The sequence below is a fragment of the Pseudophryne corroboree genome, chromosome 8 (assembly GCF_028390025.1).
Source record: "Pseudophryne corroboree isolate aPseCor3 chromosome 8, aPseCor3.hap2, whole genome shotgun sequence".
In the NCBI taxonomy this organism is placed as follows: domain Eukaryota; kingdom Metazoa; phylum Chordata; class Amphibia; order Anura; family Myobatrachidae; genus Pseudophryne; species Pseudophryne corroboree.
In genome coordinates this window covers 173,986,896-174,007,412 of record NC_086451.1, presented here as the reverse complement: position 1 = coordinate 174,007,412, position 20,517 = coordinate 173,986,896, and the positions used below count along the sequence as shown (strand labels likewise).

Here is a 20,517-nt window from a genome sequence, read left to right as displayed (position 1 = left end):
TGTCCAAAAAATCCTCCTGGATACAGCTGTTGTAATTTAATCGTTACTTTCCAATTGTAATTGATACATTAAATTCCTTCTTGTGGATGAACAGCAACAGTTGTAACCAACGCCTCTTATTTACTGCAGTTAAAGTTCATATGTAACTCACGTGAGTAATGAAAGAAAACAGGGGGAGAGCGCTGTGATGGTTGGTGAAACACAGCGGTATGCTACGACCCCCGTTAACCGTGGCTGGATCTTATTGGCACTCGCGGTCGGGATATTTCTCCCTGCCGTGGGGTAGAGACCTCCTTTTGCTCGGTCTCAAATTGCTTTTTCCCCTTCAACGCTGTCTTTACATCAGACGTCCGCCGTGATGTAGCTCGTTCATGAACGGGCTTATATCTCAGCAATCAGAGTGTCCGGTAATCACTTTCTCCGCTGTTTTTCAAGAGCGGTTTCGTCAGAGGATACATCAGCAGCCTAGCAGGCTCTTTTTAAAATGCACCGGACCAATAGCATTACTAATTAGTTGATTGGATACATACATGTACTAATTGGATGCATACATGTAATGACCCACATATGGAACAACTTTCTAATTGCAATTGCACATATAAAGGCATTTCATAATATAAAAATAAGCAACATGGTGATTAAAAATAATAATAAAATAAGCAACAAGGTGGTTTAAAAAATAACAGAAAATATATAATCTATATACAGATTAACCTATAATCTTTCAATCAATACCTCATATCTATAATCACATATACATAATTCAGAGACTCAGCACTAAGGATCCCCATTTACTTATATAAAACCTTTTAGGGTAACATAAATCCATGCCACTACTAAAGCAGTTCTTGTGGCGCAGGGGAAACATCAAATGCACTCTATGCAGCTAGTCCCATGTTCGAATCCAACCCGCTCAGCTTAACATCCATATTATTTATTTACTTTTAATGGGATCATTCTATCAATTCATTTTTACCTTTAATTTTTGTTAATATTATTTCTATATTTCATTATTTTAACCCCTGGAATAATTACATTGCTGTTTAAACAACAAAAAGAAATGAAGAAAAAATAAATATTAAACAGACAATTTAAGGATTCGAAGATTTAAATATTTAAAGATTTTAAAATTTAAAACAGGGAGGGGGGGGGAGGGGGGGCCTTTTGGGAGAAGGAGGGAAAAAAAAATAGAAAAAATATATATATATATAGAACCAAGAGAAAGTGTAAAAAGAGGATGGAGGAAGAAATCTGATGTTCATCATTACTAGTGGATTTTACTAAAGAACTTTAAAGGAACACACACAACAGGATTATACAGTTTCATCCTAAGAGGAAAGCTGTTTCCAAAATAGCTACTTCTAATAATTTTTTTATTTATTAAACATACAATAAATGGATATTCAATAAATAATATATTAGGTAAATCAATAGATAAAATCTTCAGAGACTGCCAATGTTGTTCAGTTCGATGCTCTCATTCAGACCATCAGGTGTAAGGGTACCAAAGAAAAAATCCAAAATGCCTCCCTTGTCAAGTAAAGGAGATTCAACTGAGGCAGCACAAGGGAACTCTCATCTGGGGACAACAACTGCAGGGAGAACACATATTTTCAGATGAACATGGGAGGGCAGAAGGCTGCCTAATACTGAAGCACCCCCAAACAACAAACCAAATGCAACAACTAGTACAAGCATTCCTGGGGGAAGGCCTGCAGCAGATGGATTTGCATATGGTGATGTCATCCAAGCAGTGGGTCAAAGTTGGCTTCAACCCTCGTCTGCATATGAAGAGAGAAAAGGGGCGTGCAGGGCATGGCGGCCTTTTGCGGCGCTTGGATGACCCCTAGTTCGCATTAAACACCTCCACCCTACTTCGGTGTGGGGCTCATGTTGGCTATGCCCCAGCCCCTGAAGCATTCAAGCTGATTACTTGCAGCAGCTGGGCACTGTAATAGCTCCAGAGCTGCTCTGTAAAGCAACTAAAAGGGTGTGGGCCCTGCAGCACTACCTGTAGTTCGCATTGTGCGTTGGAAGGCACAAAGTAAGCAGACGGGAGAAGTCAGGATAGTGCGCAAGGGCATAGAAGGTAGTGGCTCAAGAAAAGAGAAGTGTAAACAGACAGCAAACTAGGCTGGAGAGAGACATGAGACAAAGAGATCTGAATTATACGAGAGCCGACCAGGGGAAACACAAATTATGCAGTCAAGTTTCCCACATTTGGGGATATCGCAGGAGCAGCACACCCAGAGTGCAATTGGTGAGCCTTGCCCTGGGAGAAGCACCTTCATGATCATAGTATCTCAAATGGCAGGTAAGTAGGAGTTGGGCTAGAGCTGGGGAGGGTCGCTGCTCGGGCACCCCCCTGTCAAGTGAAGGAGATCCAACTGAGGCAGCACAAGGGAACTCTCGAAAGAAGAACAAGGCTAGAGGAAGATCTGAGACAAAGAAATCTGACTTTTACCAGAGCTGACCAGAGGAAAGCACAAACACAGTCCCCCACTACCACAAATAATGCTGTCAAGTTTACCACATTTGGGGAAATAACAGGGGTTAGCATACCCAGAATGCAATGAATGAACCTCACCCTGGGAGAACAATCTTCATGACCATGGTATCTCCTATGCAAAATAAGTATGATTTGGGATAGGGCTGGAGAGGGCCGCTGCTCAGGCACATCTCTGTCAAGTAAAGGAGATTCAACTGAGGCAGCACAAGGGAACTCTCATCTGGGGACAACAACTGCAGGAGGTACACATATTTTCAGATGAACATGGGAGGGCAGAAGGCTGCCTAATACTGAAGCACCCCCAAACAACAAACCAAATGCAACAACTAGTGCAAGCATTCCTGGGGGAAGGCCTGCAGCAGATGGATTTGCATATGGTGATGTCATCCAAGCAGTGGGTCAAAGTTGGCTTCAACCCTCGTCTGCATATGAAAAGATAAAATTGGCATGCAGGGCATGGCGGCCTTTTGCGGTGCTTGGATGACCCTTAGTTCGCATTAAACACCTCCACCCTCCTTCGGTGTGGGGCTCATGATGGCTATGCCCCAGCCCCTGAAGCATTCAAGCTGATTTCTTGCAGCAGCTGGGCACTGTAACAGCTCCAGAGCTGCTCTGTAAGGCAAGTAAAAGGGTGTGGGCCCTGCAGCACTACCTGTAGTTTGCATTGTGCGTTGGAAGGCACAAAGTAAGCAGACGGGAGAAGTCAGGATAGTGCGCAAGGGCATAGAAGGGAGCAACTCAAGAAAAGAGAAGTGGAAACAGACTGCAAATTAGGCTGGAGAGAGACCTGAGACAAAGAGATCTGAATTATACGAGAGCCGACCAGGTGAAACACAAATTATGCAGTCAAGTGTCCAACATTTGGGGAAACCGCAGGAGTAGCACACCCAGAGTGCAATGGGTGAGCCTTGCCCTGGGAGAAGCACCTTCATGATCATAGTATCTCACCTGGCAGGTAAGTAGGAGTTGGGCTAGAGCTGGGGAGGGTCGCTGCTCGGGCACCCCCCTGTTAAGTGAAGGAGATCCAACTGAGGCAGCACAAGGGAACTCTCGAAAGAAGAACAAGGCTAGAGGAAGATCTGAGACAAAGAAATCTGACTTTTACCAGAGCTGACCAGAGGAAAGCACAAACACAGTCTCTCACTACCACAAATAATGCAGTCCAGTTTCCCACATTTGGGGAAATCACAGGGGTCAGCATACCCAGAATGCAATGAATGAACCTCACCCTGGGAAAACAATCTTCATGACCATGGTATCTCCTATGCAAAATAAGTATGATTTGGGATAGAGCTGGGGAGGGCCGCTGCTCAGGCACATCTCTGTCAAGTAAAGGAGATTCAACTGAGGCAGCACAAGGGAACTCTCATCTGGGGACAACAACTGCAGGGAGAACACATATTTTCAGATGAACATGGGAGGGCAGAAGGCTGCCTAATACTGAAGCACCCCCAAACAACAAACCAAATGCAACAACTAGTGCAAGCATTCCTGGGGGAAGGCCTGCAGCAGATGGATTTGCATATGGTGATGTCATCCAAGCAGTGGGTCAAAGTTGGCTTCAACACTCATCTGCATATGAATAGAGAAGAGGGGCGTGCAGGGCATGGCGGCCTTTTGCGGCGCTTGGATGACCCCTAGTTCGCATTAAACACCTCCACCCTCCTTCGGTGTGGGGCTCATGTTGGCTATGCCCCAGCCCCTGAAGCATTCAAGCTGATTTCTTGCAGCAGCTGGGCACTGTAACAGCTCCAGAGCTGCTCTGTAAGGCAAGTAAAAGGGTGTGGGCCCTGCAGCACTACCTGTAGTTCGCATTGTGCGTTGGATAGAGATGAGCGGGTTCGGTTCCTCGGAATCCGAACCCGCCCGAACTTCAGCTTTTTTTACACGGATCCGAGCGACTCGGATCTTCCCGCCTTGCTCGGTTAACCCGAGCGCGCCCGAACGTCATCATGACGCTGTCGGATTCTCGCGAGGCTCGGATTCTATCGCGAGACTCGGATTCTATATAAGGAGCCGCGCGTCGCCGCCATTTTACACGTGCTTTGAGATTGATAGTGAGAGGACGTGGCTGGCGTCCTCTCCGTTTAGAGAAGAAATAGATAGGAGAGTGAGAGTGAGACAGTGACACTTCATTTACTGGAGCTTAGGAGGAGTACTCAGACAGAGAGTGCAGAATTTTGCTGATAGTATTAGTTAGTTATACTAGTGACAGAGTGAGACAGTGACACTTCATTTACTGGAGCTTAGGAGGAGTACTCAGACAGAGAGTGCAGAATTTTGCTGATAGTATTAGTTAGTTATACTAGTGACTGACCAGTGACCACCAGTGCAGTTTTATATTATTTAATATAATCCGTTCTCTGCCTGAAAAAACGATACACAGTGACTCAGTCACATACCATATCTGTGCTCAGCCCAGTGTGCTGCTGCATCATCTATGTATAATATCTGACTGTGCTCACACAGCTTAATTGTGGGGGAGACTGGGGAGCAGTTAGGTTATAGCAGGAGCCAGGAGTACATATTAAAATTAAACAGTGCACACTTTTTTTCTGCAGGAGTGCCACTGCCAGTGTGACTGACCAGTGACCTGACCACCAGTATATAGTATACTATATTGTATTGTGAATGTCTGCCTGTAAAAGTTAAACTCACGTCGTGTGACTTGTGTGGTGTTTTTTTATTCTATAAAATAAAAAACTCATTCTGCTGACAGACAGTGTCCAGCAGGTCCGTCATTATATAATATATACCTGTCCGGCTGCAGTAGTGATATATATATATATATTTTTTATATCATTATTTATCATCCAGTCGCAGCAGACACAGTACGGTAGTTCACGGCTGTAGCTACCTCTGTGTCGGCACTCGGCAGTCCATCCATAATTGTATACCACCTACCCGTGGTTTTTTTTTTCTTTCTTCTTTATACATACTACATCTCATTATCATCCAGTCTATATTAGCAGCAGACACAGTACAGTACGGTAGTCCACGGCTGTAGCTACCTCTGTGTCGGCACTCGGCAGTCCGTCCATAATTGTATACCACCTACCCGTGGTTTTTTTTTTCTTTCTTCTTTATACATACTACATCTCATTATCATTAGAGATGAGCGCCTGAAATTTTTCGGGTTTTGTGTTTTGGTTTTGGGTTCGGTTCCGCTGCCGTGTTTTGGGTTCGAACGCGTTTTGGCAAAACCTCACCGAATTTTTTTTGTCGGATTCGGGTGTGTTTTGGATTCGGGTGTTTTTTTCAAAAAACACTAAAAAACAGCTTAAATCATAGAATTTGGGGGTCATTTTGATCCCAAAGTATTATTAACCTCAAAAACCATAATTTACACTCATTTTCAGTCTATTCTGAATACCTCACACCTCACAATATTATTTTTAGTCCTAAAATTTGCACCGAGGTCGCTGTGTGAGTAAGATAAGCGACCCTAGTGGCCGACACAAACACCGGGCCCATCTAGGAGTGGCACTGCAGTGTCACGCAGGATGTCCCTTCCAAAAAACCCTCCCCAAACAGCACATGACGCAAAGAAAAAAAGAGGCGCAATGAGGTAGCTGTGTGAGTAAGATTAGCGACCCTAGTGGCCGACACAAACACCGGGCCCATCTAGGAGTGGCACTGCAGTGTCACGCAGGATGGCCCTTCCAAAAAACCCTCCCCAAACAGCACATGACGCAAAGAAAAAAAGAGGCGCAATGAGGTAGCTGTGTGAGTAAGATTAGCGACCCTAGTGGCCGACACAAACACCGGGCCCATCTAGGAGTGGCACTGCAGTGTCACGCAGGATGTCCCTTCCAAAAAACCCTCCCCAAACAGCACATGACGCAAAGAAAAAAAGAGGCGCAATGAGGTAGCTGTGTGAGTAAGATTAGCGACCCTAGTGGCCGACACAAACACCGGGCCCATCTAGGAGTGGCACTGCAGTGTCACGCAGGATGTCCCTTCCAAAAAACCCTCCCCAAACAGCACATGACGCAAAGAAAAAAAGAGGCGCAATGAGGTAGCTGACTGTGTGAGTAAGATTAGCGACCCTAGTGGCCAACACAAACCACACCGGGCCCATCTAGGAGTGGCACTGCAGTGTCACGCAGGATGTCCCTTCCAAAAAACCCTCCCCAATCAGCACATGATGCAAAGAAAAAGAAAAGAAAAAAGAGGTGCAAGATGGAATTGTCCTTGGGCCCTCCCACCCACCCTTATGTTGTATAAACAAAACAGGACATGCACACTTTAACCAACCCATCATTTCAGTGACAGGGTCTGCCACACGACTGTGACTGATATGACGGGTTGGTTTGGACCCCCCCCAAAAAAGAAGCAATTAATCTCTCCTTGCACAAACTGGCTCTACAGAGGCAAGATGTCCACCTCATCTTCACCCTCCGATATATCACCGTGTACATCCCCCTCCTCACAGATTATCAATTCGTCCCCACTGGAATCCACCATCTCAGCTCCCTGTGTACTTTGTGGAGGCAATTGCTGCTGGTCAATGTCTCCGCGGAGGAATTGATTATAATTCATTTTAATGAACATCATCTTCTCCACATTTTCTGGATGTAACCTCGTACGCCGATTGCTGACAAGGTGAGCGGCGGCACTAAACACTCTTTCGGAGTACACACTTGTGGGAGGGCAACTTAGGTAGAATAAAGCCAGTTTGTGCAAGGGCCTCCAAATTGCCTCTTTTTCCTGCCAGTATAAGTACGGACTGTGTGACGTGCCTACTTGGATGCGGTCACTCATATAATCCTCCACCATTCTATCAATGTTGAGAGAATCATATGCAGTGACAGTAGACGACATGTCCGTAATCGTTGTCAGGTCCTTCAGTCCGGACCAGATGTCAGCATCAGCAGTCGCTCCAGACTGCCCTGCATCACCGCCAGCGGGTGGGCTCGGAATTCTGAGCCTTTTCCTCGCACCCCCAGTTGCGGGAGAATGTGAAGGAGGAGATGTTGACAGGTCGCGTTCCGCTTGACTTGACAATTTTGTCACCAGCAGGTCTTTGCACCCCAGCAGACTTGTGTCTGCCGGAAAGAGAGATCCAAGGTAGGCTTTAAATCTAGGATCGAGCACGGTGGCCAAAATGTAGTGCTCTGATTTCAACAGATTGACCACCCGTGAATCCTTGTTAAGCGAATTAAGGGCTGCATCCACAAGTCCCACATGCCTAGCGGAATCGCTCCCTTTTAGCTCCTTCTTCAATGCCTCCAGCTTCTTCTGCAAAAGCCTGATGAGGGGAATGACCTGACTCAGGCTGGCAGTGTCTGAACTGACTTCACGTGTGGCAAGTTCAAAGGGCATCAGAACCTTGCACAACGTTGAAATCATTCTCCACTGCACTTGAGACAGGTGCATTCCACCTCCTATATCGTGCTCAATTGTATAGGCTTGAATGGCCTTTTGCTGCTCCTCCAACCTCTGAAGCATATAGAGGGTTGAATTCCACCTCGTTACCACTTCTTGCTTCAGATGATGGCAGGGCAGGTTCAGTAGTTTTTGGTGGTGCTCCAGTCTTCTGTACGTGGTGCCTGTACGCCGAAAGTGTCCCGCAATTTTTCTGGCCACCGACAGCATCTCTTGCACGCCCCTGTCGTTTTTTAAAAAGTTCTGCACCACCAAATTCAAGGTATGTGCAAAACATGGGACGTGCTGGAATTTGCCCATATTTAATGCACACACAATATTGCTGGCGTTGTCCGATGCCACAAATCCACAGGAGAGTCCAATTGGGGTAAGCCATTCCGCGATGATCTTCCTCAGTTGCCGTAAGAGGTTTTCAGCTGTGTGCGTATTCTGGAAAGCGGTGATACAAAGCGTAGCCTGCCTAGGAAAGAGTTGGCGTTTGCGAGATGCTGCTACTGGTGCCGCCGCTGCTGTTCTTGCGGCGGGAGTCCATACATCTACCCAGTGGGCTGTCACAGTCATATAGTCCTGACCCTGCCCTGCTCCACTTGTCCACATGTCCGTGGTTAAGTGGACATTGGGTACAACTGCATTTTTTAGGACACTGGTGAGTCTTTTTCTGACGTCCGTGTACATTCTCGGTATCGCCTGCCTAGAGAAGTGGAACCTAGATGGTATTTGGTAACGGGGGCACACTGCCTCAATAAATTGTCTAGTTCCCTGTGAACTAACGGCGGATACCGGACGCACGTCTAACACCAACATAGTTGTCAAGGCCTCAGTTATCCGCTTTGCAGTAGGATGACTGCTGTGATATTTCATCTTCCTCGCAAAGGACTGTTGAACAGTCAATTGCTTACTGGAAGTAGTACAAGTGGGCTTACGACTTCCCCTCTGGGATGACCATCGACTCCCAGCGGCAACAACAGCAGCGCCAGCAGCAGTAGGCGTTACACGCAAGGATGCATCGGAGGAATCCCAGGCAGGAGAGGACTCGTCAGAATTGCCAGTGACATGGCCTGCAGGACTATTGGCATTCCTGGGGAAGGAGGAAATTGACACTGAGGGAGTTGGTGGGGTGGTTTGCGTGAGCTTGGTTACAAGAGGAAGGGATTTACTGGTCAGTGGACTGCTTCCGCTGTCACCCAAAGTTTTTGAACTTGTCACTGACTTATTATGAATGCGCTGCAGGTGACGTATAAGGGAGGATGTTCCGAGGTGGTTAACGTCCTTACCCCTACTTATTACAGCTTGACAAAGGGAACACACGGCTTGACACCTGTTGTCCGCATTTCTGGTGAAATACCTCCACACCGAAGAGCTGATTTTTTTGGTATTTTCACCTGGCATGTCAACGGCCATATTCCTCCCACGGACAACAGGTGTCTCCCCGGGTGCCTGACTTAAACAAACCACCTCACCATCAGAATCCTCCTGGTCAATTTCCTCCCCAGCGCCAGCAACACCCATATCCTCCTCATCCTGGTGTACTTCAACACTGACATCTTCAATCTGACTATCAGGAACTGGACTGCGGGTGCTCCTTCCAGCACTTGCAGGGGGCGTGCAAATGGTGGAAGGCGCATGCTCTTCACGTCCAGTGTTGGGAAGGTCAGGCATCGCAACCGACACAATTGGACTCTCCTTGTGGATTTGGGATTTCGAAGAATGCACAGTTCTTTGCTGTGCTGCTTTTGCCAGCTTGAGTCTTTTCATTTTTCTAGCGAGAGGCTGAGTGCTTCCATCCTCATGTGAAGCTGAACCACTAGCCATGAACATAGGCCAGGGCCTCAGCCGTTCCTTGCCACTCCGTGTGGTAAATGGCATATTGGCAAGTTTACGCTTCTCCTCCGACAATTTTATTTTAGGTTTTGGAGTCCTTTTTTTACTGATATTTGGTGTTTTGGATTTGACATGCTCTGTACTATGACATTGGGCATCGGCCTTGGCAGACGACGTTGCTGGCATTTCATCGTCTCGGCCATGACTAGTGGCAGCAGCTTCAGCACGAGGTGGAAGTGGATCTTGATCTTTCCCTAATTTTGGAACCTCAACATTTTTGTTCTCCATATTTTAATAGGCACAACTAAAAGGCACCTCAGGTAAACAATGGAGATGGATGGATTGGATACTAGTATACAATTATGGACGGGCTGCCGAGTGCCGACACAGAGGTAGCCACAGCCGTGAACTACCGCACTGTACTGTGTCTGCTGCTAATATATAGACTGGTTGATAAAGAGATAGTATACTCGTAACTAGTATGTATGTATAAAGAAAGAAAAAAAAAACACGGTTAGGTGGTATATACAATTATGGACGGGCTGCCGAGTGCCGACACAGAGGTAGCCACAGCCGTGAACTACCGCACTGTACTGTGTCTGCTGCTAATATATAGACTGGTTGATAAAGAGATAGTATACTCGTAACTAGTATGTATGTATAAAGAAAGAAAAAAAAACCACGGTTAGGTGGTATATACAATTATGGACGGGCTGCCGAGTGCCGACACAGAGGTAGCCACAGCCGTGAACTACCGCACTGTACTGTGTCTGCTGCTAATATATAGACTGGTTGATAAAGAGATAGTATACTCGTAACTAGTATGTATGTATAAAGAAAGAAAAAAAAACCACGGTTAGGTGGTATATACAATTATGGACGGGCTGCCGAGTGCCGACACAGAGGTAGCCACAGCCGTGAACTACCGCACTGTACTGTGTCTGCTGCTAATATATAGACTGGTTGATAAAGAGATAGTATACTCGTAACTAGTATGTATGTATAAAGAAAGAAAAAAAAACCACGGTTAGGTGGTATATACAATTATGGACGGGCTGCCGAGTGCCGACACAGAGGTAGCCACAGCCGTGAACTACCGCACTGTACTGTGTCTGCTGCTAATATATAGACTGGTTGATAAAGAGATAGTATACTCGTAACTAGTATGTATGTATAAAGAAAGAAAAAAAAACCACGGTTAGGTGGTATATACAATTATGGACGGGCTGCCGAGTGCCGACACAGAGGTAGCCACAGCCGTGAACTACCGCACTGTACTGTGTCTGCTGCTAATATATAGACTGGTTGATAAAGAGATAGTATACTCGTAACTAGTATGTATGTATAAAGAAAGAAAAAAAAACCACGGTTAGGTGGTATATACTATTATGGACGGGCTGCCGAGTGCCGACACAGAGGTAGCCACAGCCGTGAACTACCGCACTGTACTGTGTCTGCTGCTAATATATAGACTGGTTGATAAAGAGATAGTATACTCGTAACTAGTATGTATGTATAAAGAAAGAAAAAAAAACCACGGTTAGGTGGTATATACAATTATGGACGGGCTGCCGAGTGCCGACACAGAGGTAGCCACAGCCGTGAACTACCGCACTGTACTGTGTCTGCTGCTAATATATAGACTGGTTGATAAAGAGATAGTATACTCGTAACTAGTATGTATGTATAAAGAAAGAAAAAAAAACCACGGTTAGGTGGTATATACAATTATGGACGGGCTGCCGAGTGCCGACACAGAGGTAGCCACAGCCGTGAACTACCGCACTGTACTGTGTCTGCTGCTAATATATAGACTGGTTGATAAAGAGATAGTATACTCGTAACTAGTATGTATGTATAAAGAAAGAAAAAAAAACCACTGTTAGGTGGTATATACAATTATGGACGGGCTGCCGAGTGCCGACACAGAGGTAGCCACAGCCGTGAACTACCGCACTGTACTGTGTCTGCTGCTAATATAGACTGGTTGATAAAGAGATAGTATACTCGTAACTAGTATGTATGTATAAAGAAAGAAAAAAAAACCACGGTTAGGTGGTATATACAATTATGGACGGGCTGCCGAGTGCCGACACAGAGGTAGCCACAGCCGTGAACTACCGCACTGTACTGTGTCTGCTGCTAATATATAGACTGGTTGATAAAGAGATAGTATACTCGTAACTAGTATGTATGTATAAAGAAAGAAAAAAAAACCACGGTTAGGTGGTATATACAATTATGGACGGGCTGCCGAGTGCCGACACAGAGGTAGCCACAGCCGTGAACTACCGCACTGTACTGTGTCTGCTGCTAATATAGACTGGTTGATAAAGAGATAGTATACTACTAATATTATATATACTGGTGGTCAGGTCACTGGTCACTAGTCACACTGGCAGTGGCACTCCTGCAGCAAAAGTGTGCACTGTTTAATTTTAATATAATATTATGTACTCCTGGCTCCTGCTATAACCTATAACTGGCACTGCAGTAGTGCTCCCCAGTCTCCCCCACAATTATAAGCTGTGTGAGCTGAGCAGTCAGACAGATATATAATATATATAGATGATGCAGCACACTGGCCTGAGCCTGAGCAGTGCACACAGATATGGTATGTGACTGACTGAGTCACTGTGTGTATCGCTTTTTTCAGGCAGAGAACGGATATATTAAATAAACTGCACTGTGTGTCTGGTGGTCACTCACTATATAATATATTATGTACTCATGGCTCCTGCTATAACCTATAACTGGCACTGCAGTAGTGCTCCCCAGTCTCCCCCACAATTATAAGCTGTGTGAGCTGAGCAGTCAGACAGATAATCAGATATATATAATATTATATATAGATAATAGATGATGCAGCACACTGGCCTGAGCCTGAGCAGTGCACACAGATATGGTATGTGACTGAGTCACTGTGTGCTGTGTATCGCTTTTTTCAGGCAGAGAACGGATTATAAAGTAAACTGCACTGTCCTCACTAGTAAACTCTCTCCACTCAGTCTCTACACTTCTACAGTAACAGTACTCCTCCTAGTCAGCTCCAGTAAATCTCTCTCAGTCTCTTATAATCTAAATGGAGAGGACGCCAGCCACGTCCTCTCCCTATCAATCTCAATGCACGTGTGAAAATGGCGGCGACGCGCGGCTCCTTATATAGAATCCGAGTCTCGCGATAGAATCCGAGCCTCGCGAGAATCCGACAGCGTCATGATGACGTTCGGGCGCGCTCGGGTTAACCGAGCAAGGCGGGAAGATCCGAGTCGCTCGGACCCGTGAAAAAAAACATGAAGTTCTGGCGGGTTCGGATTCAGAGAAACCGAACCCGCTCATCTCTAATTATCATCCAGTCTATATTAGCAGCAGACACAGTACAGTACGGTAGTCCACGGCTGTAGCTACCTCTGTGTCGGCACTCGGCAGTCCGTCCATAATTGTATACCATCTACCCGTGGTTTTTTTTTTCTTTCTTCTTTATACATACTACATCTCATTATCAGCCAGTCTATATTAGCAGCAGACACAGTACGGTAGTCCACGGCTGTAGCTACCTCTGTGTCGGCACTCGGCAGTCCATCCATAATTGTATACCACCTACCCGTGGTTTTTTTTTCTTTCTTCTTTATACATACTACATCTCATTATCATCCAGTCTATATTAGCAGCAGACACAGTACAGTACGGTAGTCCACGGCTGTAGCTACCTCTGTGTCGGCACTCGGCAGTCCGTCCATAATTGTATACCACCTACCCGTGGTTTTTTTTTCTTTCTTCTTTATACATACTACATCTCATTATCATCCAGTCTATATTAGCAGCAGACACAGTACAGTACGGTAGTCCACGGCTGTAGCTACCTCTGTGTCGGCACTCGGCAGTCCGTCCATAATTGTATACCACCTACCCGTGGTTTTTTTTTCTTTCTTCTTTATACATACTACATCTCATTATCATCCAGTCTATATTAGCAGCAGACACAGTACAGTACGGTAGTCCACGGCTGTAGCTACCTCTGTGTCGGCACTCGGCAGTCCGTCCATAATTGTATACCACCTACCCGTGGTTTTTTTTTCTTTCTTCTTTATACATACTACATCTCATTATCATCCAGTCTATATTAGCAGCAGACACAGTACAGTACGTTAGTCCACGGCTGTAGCTACCTCTGTGTCGGCACTCGGCAGTCCGTCCATAATTGTATACCACCTACCCGTGGTTTTTTTTTCTTTCTTCTTTATACATACTACATCTCATTATCAACCAGTCTATATTAGCAGCAGACACAGTACGGTAGTCCACGGCTGTAGCTACCTCTGTGTCGGCACTCGGCAGTCCATCCATAATTGTATACTAGTATCCATCCATCTCCATTGTTTACCTGAGGTGCCTTTTAGTTGTGCCTATTAAAATATGGAGAACAAAAATGTTGAGGTTCCAAAATTAGGGAAAGATCAAGATCCACTTCCACCTCGTGCTGAAGCTGCTGCCACTAGTCATGGCCGAGACGATGAAATGCCAGCAACGTCGTCTGCCAAGGCCAATGCCCAATGTCATAGTACAGAGCATGTCAAATCCAAAACACCAAATATCAGTAAAAAAAGGACTCCAAAACCTAAAATAAAATTGTCGGAGGAGAAGCGTAAACTTGCCAATATGCCATTTACCACACGGAGTGGCAAGGAACGGCTGAGGCCCTGGCCTATGTTCATGGCTAGTGGTTCAGCTTCACATGAGGATGGAAGCACTCAGCCTCTCGCTAGAAAACTGAAAAGACTCAAGCTGGCAAAAGCACCGCAAAGAACTGTGCGTTCTTCGAAATCCCAAATCCACAAGGAGAGTCCAATTGTGTCGGTTGCGATGCCTGACCTTCCCAACACTGGACGTGAAGAGCATGCGCCTTCCACCATTTGCACGCCCCCTGCAAGTGCTGGAAGGAGCACCCGCAGTCCAGTTCCTGATAGTCAGATTGAAGATGTCAGTGTTGAAGTACACCAGGATGAGGAGGATATGGGTGTTGCTGGCGCTGGGGAGGAAATTGACCAGGAGGATTCTGATGGTGAGGTGGTTTGTTTAAGTCAGGCACCCGGGGAGACACCTGTTGTCCGTGGGAGGAATATGGCCACTGACATGCCTGGTGAAAATACCAAAAAAATCAGCTCTTCGGTGTGGAAGTATTTCAACAGAAATGCGGACAACAGGTGTCAAGCCGTGTGTTGCCTTTGTCAAGCTGTAATAAGTAGGGGTAAGGACGTTAACCACCTCGGAACATCCTCCCTTATACGTCACCTGCAGCGCATTCATAATAAGTCAGTGACAAGTTCAAAAACTTTGGGGCGACAGCGGAAGCAGTCCACTGACCAGTAAATCCCTTCCTCTTGTAACCAAGCTCACGCAAACCACCCCACCAACTCCCTCAGTGTCAATTTCCTCCTTCCCCAGGAATGCCAATAGTCCTGCAGGCCATGTCACTGGCAATTCTGACGAGTCCTCTCCTGCCTGGGATTCCTCCGATGCATCCTTGCGTGTAACGCCTACTGCTGCTGGCGCTGCTGTTGTTGCTGCTGGGAGTCGATGGTCATCCCAGAGGGGAAGTCGTAAGCCCACTTGTACTACTTCCAGTAAGCAATTGACTGTTCAACAGTCCTTTGCGAGGAAGATGAAATATCACAGCAGTCATCCTGCTGCAAAGCGGATAACTGAGGCCTTGACAACTATGTTGGTGTTAGACGTGCGTCCGGTATCCGCCGTTAGTTCACAGGGAACTAGACAATTTATTGAGGCAGTGTGCCCCCGTTACCAAATACCATCTAGGTTCCACTTCTCTAGGCAGGCGATACCGAGAATGTACACGGACGTCAGAAAAAGACTCACCAGTGTCCTAAAAAATGCAGTTGTACCCAATGTCCACTTAACCACGGACATGTGGACAAGTGGAGCAGGGCAGGGTCAGGACTATATGACTGTGACAGCCCACTGGGTAGATGTATGGACTCCCGCCGCAAGAACAGCAGCGGCGGCACCAGTAGCAGCATCTCGCAAACGCCAACTCTTTCCTAGGCAGGCTACGCTTTGTATCACCGCTTTCCAGAATACGCACACAGCTGAAAACCTCTTACGGCAACTGAGGAAGATCATCGCGGAATGGCTTACCCCAATTGGACTCTCCTGTGGATTTGTGGCATCGGACAACGCCAGCAATATTGTGTGTGCATTAAATATGGGCAAATTCCAGCACGTCCCATGTTTTGCACATACCTTGAATTTGGTGGTGCAGAATTTTTTAAAAAACGACAGGGGCGTGCAAGAGATGCTGTCGGTGGCCAGAAGAATTGCGGGACACTTTCGGCGTACAGGCACCACGTACAGAAGACTGGAGCACCACCAAAAACTACTGAACCTGCCCTGCCATCATCTGAAGCAAGAAGTGGTAACGAGGTGGAATTCAACCCTCTATATGCTTCAGAGGTTGGAGGAGCAGCAAAAGGCCATTCAAGCCTATACAATTGAGCACGATATAGGAGGTGGAATGCACCTGTCTCAAGCGCAGTGGAGAATGATTTCAACGTTGTGCAAGGTTCTGATGCCCTTTGAACTTGCCACACGTGAAGTCAGTTCAGACACTGCCAGCCTGAGTCAGGTCATTCCCCTCATCAGGCTTTTGCAGAAGAAGCTGGAGACATTGAAGGAGGAGCTAACACGGAGCGATTCCGCTAGGCATGTGGGACTTGTGGATGGAGCCCTTAATTCGCTTAACAAGGATTCACGGGTGGTCAATCTGTTGAAATCAGAGCACTACAATTTGGCCACCGTGCTCGATCCTAGATTTAAAGCCTACCTTGGATCTCTCTTTCCGGCAGACACAAGTCTGCTGGGGTTGAAAGACCTGCTGGTGAGAAAATTGTCAAGTCAAGCGGAACGCGACCTGTCAACATCTCCTCCTTCACATTCTCCCGCAACTGGGGGTGCGAGGAAAAGGCTCAGAATTCCGAGCCCACCCGCTGGCGGTGATGCAGGGCAGTCTGGAGCGACTGCTGATGCTGACATCTGGTCTGGACTGAAGGACCTGACAACGATTACGGACATGTCGTCTACTGTCACTGCATATGATTCTCTCAACATTGAAAGAATGGTGGAGGATTATATGAGTGACCGCATCCAAGTAGGCACGTCACACAGTCCGTACTTATACTGGCAGGAAAAAGAGGCAATTTGGAGGCCCTTGCACAAACTGGCTTTATTCTACCTAAGTTGCCCTCCCACAAGTGTGTACTCCGAAAGAGTGTTTAGTGCCGCCGCTCACCTTGTCAGCAATCGGCGTACGAGGTTACATCCAGAAAATGTGGAGAAGATGATGTTCATTAAAATGAATTATAATCAATTCCTCCGCGGAGACATTGACCAGCAGCAATTGCCTCCACAAAGTACACAGGGAGCTGAGATGGTGGATTCCAGTGGGGACGAATTGATAATCTGTGAGGAGGGGGATGTACACGGTGATATATCGGAGGATGATGATTAGGTGGACATCTTGCCTCTGTAGAGCCAGTTTGTGCAAGGAGAGATTAATTGCTTCTTTTTTGGGGGGGGTCCAAACCAACCCGTCATATCAGTCACAGTCGTGTGGCAGTCCCTGTCACTGAAATGATGGGTTGGTTAAAGTGTGCATGTCCTGTTTATACAACATAAGGGTGGGTGGGAGAGCCCAAGGACAATTCCATCTTGCACCTCTTTTTTCTTTTATTTTTCTTTGCGTCATGTGCTGTTTGGGGAGGGTTTTTTGGAAGGGCCATCCTGCGTGACACTGCAGTGCCACTCCTAGATGGGCCCGGTGTTTGTGTCGGCCACTAGGGTCGCTTATCTTACTCACACAGTCAGCTACCTCATTGCGCCTCTTTTTTTCTTTGCGTTATGTGCTGTTTGGGGAGGGTTTTTTGGAAGGGCCATCCTGCGTGACACTGCAGTGCCACTCCTAGATGGGCCCGGTGTTTGTGTCGGCCACTAGGGTCGCTTATCTTACTCACACAGTCAGCTACCTCATTGCGCCTCTTTTTTTCTTTGCGTCATGTGCTGTTTGGGGAGGGTTTTTTGGAAGGGCCATCCTGCGTGACACTGCAGTGCCACTCCTAGATGGGCCCGGTGTTTGTGTCGGCCACTAGGGTCGCTTATCTTACTCACACAGTCAGCTACCTCATTGCGCCTCTTTTTTTCTTTGCGTCATGTGCTGTTTGGGGAGGGTTTTTTGGAAGGGACATCCTGCGTGACACTGCAGTGCCACTCCTAGATGGGCCCGGTGTTTGTGTCGGCCACTAGGGTCGCTTATCTTACTCACACAGCGACCTCGGTGCAAATTTTAGGACTAAAAATAATATTGTGAGGTGTGAGGTATTCAGAATAGACTGAAAATGAGTGTAAATTATGGTTTTTGAGGTTAATAATACTTTGGGATCAAAATGACCCCCAAATTCTATGATTTAAGCTGTTTTTTAGGGTTTTTTGAAAAAAACACCCGAATCCAAAACACACCCGAATCCGACAAAAAAAATTCGGTGAGGTTTTGCCAAAACGCGGTCGAACCCAAAACACGGCCGCGGAACCGAACCCAAAACCAAAACCCGAAAAATTTCCGGCGCTCATCTCTAGCGTTGGAAGGCACAAAGTAAGCAGACGGGAGAAGTCAGGATAGTGCGCAAGGGCATAGAAGGGAGCGGCTCAAGAAAAGAAAAGTGGAAACAGACAGCAAACTAGGCTGGAGAGAGACCTGAGACAAAGACATCTGAATTATACGAGAGCCGACCAGGGGAAACACAAATTATGCAGTCAAGTTTCCCACATTTGGGGAAATCACAGGGGCAGCACACCCAGAGTGCAATGGGTGAGCCTTGCCCTGGGAGAAGCACCTACATGATCATAGTATCTCACCTGGCAGGTAAGTAGGAGTTGGGCTAGAGCTGGGGAGGGTCGCAGCTCGGGCACCCCCCTGTCAAGTGAAGGAGATCCAACTGAGGCAGCACAAGGGAACTCTCGAAAGAAGAACAAGGCTAGAGGAAGATCTGAGACAAAGAAATCTGACTTTTACCAGAGCTGACCAGAGGAAAGCACAAACACAGTCCCCCACTACCACAAATAATGCAGCCAAGTTTCCCACATTTGGGGAAATCACAGGGGTCAGCATACCCAGAATGCAATGAATGAACCTCAACCTGGGAGAACAATCTTCATGACCATGGTATCTCCTATGCAAAATAAGTATGATTTGGGATAGAGCTGGGGAGGGCCGCTGCTCAGGCACATCTCTGTCAAGTAAAGGAGATTCAACTGAGGCAGCACAAGGGAACTCTCATCTGGGGACAACAACTGCAGGGAGAACACATATTTTCAGATGAACATGGGAGGGCAGAAGGCTGCCTAATACTGAAGCACCCCCAAACAACAAACCAAATGCAACAACTAGTGCAAGCATTCCTGGGGGAAGGCCTGCAGCAGATGGATTTGCATATGGTGATGTCATCCAAGCAGTGGGTCAAAGTTGGCTTCAACCCTCGTCTGCATATGAAAAGAAAAAAGGGATGTGCAGGGCATGGCGGCCTTTTGCGGCGCTTGGATGACCCCTAGTTCACATTAAACACCTCCACCCTCCTTCGGTGTGGGGCTCATGTTGGCTATGCCCCAGCCCCTGAAGCATTCAAGCTGATTTCTTGCAGCAGCTGGGCACTGTAACAGCTCCAGAGCTGCTCTGTAAAGCATGTAAAAGGGTGTGGGCCCTGCAGCACTACCTGTAGTTTGCATTGACGTTGGAAGGCACAAAGTAAGCAGACAGGAGAGGTCATAATAGTGCGCAAGGGCATAGAAGGGAGCGGCTCAAGAAAAGAGAAGTGGAAACAGACAGCAAACTGGGCTGGAGAGAGACCTGAGACAAAGAGATCTGAATTATACGAGAGCCGACCAGGGGAAACACAAATTATGCAGTCAAGTTTCCCACATTTGGGGAAATCGCAAGAGCAGCACACCCAGAGTGCAATGGGTGAGCCTTGCCCTGGGAGAAGCACCTTCATGATCATAGTATCTCACCTGGCAGGTAAGTAGGAGTTGGGCTAGACCTGGGTAGGGTCGCTGCTCGGGCACTTCTCTGTCAAGTGAAGGAGATCCAACTGAGTCAGCACAAGGGAACTCTCGAAAGAAGAACAAGGCAAGAGGAAGATCTGAGACAAATAAATCTGACTTTTACCAGAGCTGACCAGAGGAAAGCACAAACACAGTCCCCCACTACCACAAATAATGAAGTCGAGTTTCCCACATTTGGGGAAATCACAGGGGTCAGCATACCCAGAATGCAATGAATGAACCTCACCCTGGGATAACAGTCTTCATTACCATGATATCTCCTATGCAAAATAAGTATGATTTGGGATAGGGCTGGGGAGGGCCGCTGCTCAGGCACATCTCTGTCAAGTAAGGGAGATTCAACTGAGGCAGCACAAGGGAACTCTCATCTGGGGACAACAACTGCAGGGAGAACACATATTTTCAGATGAACATGGGAGGGCAGAAGGCTGCCTAATACTGAAGCACCCCCAAACAACAAACCAAATGCAACAACTAGTACAAGCATTCCTGGGGGAAGGTCTGCAGAAGACGGATTTGCATACAGTGATGTCATCCAAGCAGTGGGCCAAAGTTGGCTGGAACCCTCATCTGCATATGAAAAGAGAAAAGGGGTATGCAGGGAATGGCGGCCTTTTGCGGCGCTTGGATGACCCTTAGTTCGCATTAAACACCCCCACCCTCCTTCGGTG

General features: G+C 46.9%; 8 non-coding genes across 8 annotated transcripts; all 8 read right to left on the bottom strand.

Moving 5' to 3' along the window:
- Positions 1-2,159: 2,159 nt before the first annotated feature.
- On the bottom strand, positions 2,160-2,322 carry LOC134953555 (U1 spliceosomal RNA). The gene has a single exon (XR_010185634.1). It is a non-coding gene; the product is annotated as a U1 spliceosomal RNA (small nuclear RNA).
- A 152-nt stretch (positions 2,323-2,474) lies between these two features.
- On the bottom strand, positions 2,475-2,638 carry LOC134951564 (U1 spliceosomal RNA). The gene has a single exon (XR_010184281.1). It is a non-coding gene; the product is annotated as a U1 spliceosomal RNA (small nuclear RNA).
- Positions 2,639-3,309: 671 nt separating this feature from the next.
- Positions 3,310-3,472, bottom strand: LOC134953042 (U1 spliceosomal RNA). The gene has a single exon (XR_010185385.1). It is a non-coding gene; the product is annotated as a U1 spliceosomal RNA (small nuclear RNA).
- Positions 3,473-3,624: 152 nt separating this feature from the next.
- Positions 3,625-3,788, bottom strand: LOC134951788 (U1 spliceosomal RNA). Its single transcript, XR_010184463.1, has one exon. It is a non-coding gene; the product is annotated as a U1 spliceosomal RNA (small nuclear RNA).
- Positions 3,789-18,495: 14,707 nt separating this feature from the next.
- On the bottom strand, positions 18,496-18,658 carry LOC134952576 (U1 spliceosomal RNA). Its single transcript, XR_010185070.1, has one exon. It is a non-coding gene; the product is annotated as a U1 spliceosomal RNA (small nuclear RNA).
- A 152-nt stretch (positions 18,659-18,810) lies between these two features.
- Positions 18,811-18,974, bottom strand: LOC134951432 (U1 spliceosomal RNA). Its single transcript, XR_010184174.1, has one exon. It is a non-coding gene; the product is annotated as a U1 spliceosomal RNA (small nuclear RNA).
- Positions 18,975-19,644: 670 nt separating this feature from the next.
- LOC134952292 (U1 spliceosomal RNA) lies at positions 19,645-19,807 on the bottom strand. The gene has a single exon (XR_010184850.1). It is a non-coding gene; the product is annotated as a U1 spliceosomal RNA (small nuclear RNA).
- Positions 19,808-19,959: 152 nt separating this feature from the next.
- Positions 19,960-20,123, bottom strand: LOC134951887 (U1 spliceosomal RNA). The gene has a single exon (XR_010184543.1). It is a non-coding gene; the product is annotated as a U1 spliceosomal RNA (small nuclear RNA).
- Between the last annotated feature and the right edge of the window lie 394 nt (positions 20,124-20,517).